Source organism: Varroa jacobsoni, unplaced genomic scaffold (assembly GCF_002532875.2).
Source record: "Varroa jacobsoni isolate VJ856 unplaced genomic scaffold, vjacob_1.0 scaffold_792, whole genome shotgun sequence".
Lineage (NCBI taxonomy): Eukaryota > Metazoa > Arthropoda > Arachnida > Mesostigmata > Varroidae > Varroa > Varroa jacobsoni.
Window position 1 is genome coordinate 4,024 of NW_019213694.1, and position 473 is coordinate 4,496.

Below are 473 nucleotides of genomic sequence, written 5' to 3' on the forward strand. Positions count from 1 at the left end.
TCTGTTAAGCGTTCAGCAGGCCGCTGAGAACCTACGTCGTACAATAATATTGTCGCAATAACATTATGACACGTGGCGGACGTTTTTAGCGCGTTCGCTGTCTGTGAATGAATAAGTGGCATTGTGTGGCCTGTACAAACAGGCATCTCTTGTAATTTGCTGATCGTCTACGAAAGATCGGGGGTGTCATCGATACTATGCCACCATACGCCCCCCACCCTCGCAACTGAACTAAGAGCGTGTCGAAAAGAAAAGGATGAGCTTTTTCATTTTCATATAATAATAATAATAATAATGACGATGATAATTTTTTTGTGCAAATAGACACGGCAATCATACGAGTGGGGTCTGCCTGTATATCGTCGTTGGCCGGGGCTATTCATGCTCGTAAATATGTGCTTGATCCCCAGTTAATTGAGCAAAGGCACTATAACGCAATACGACAAAACAAGAACATATATATGCAATTAATA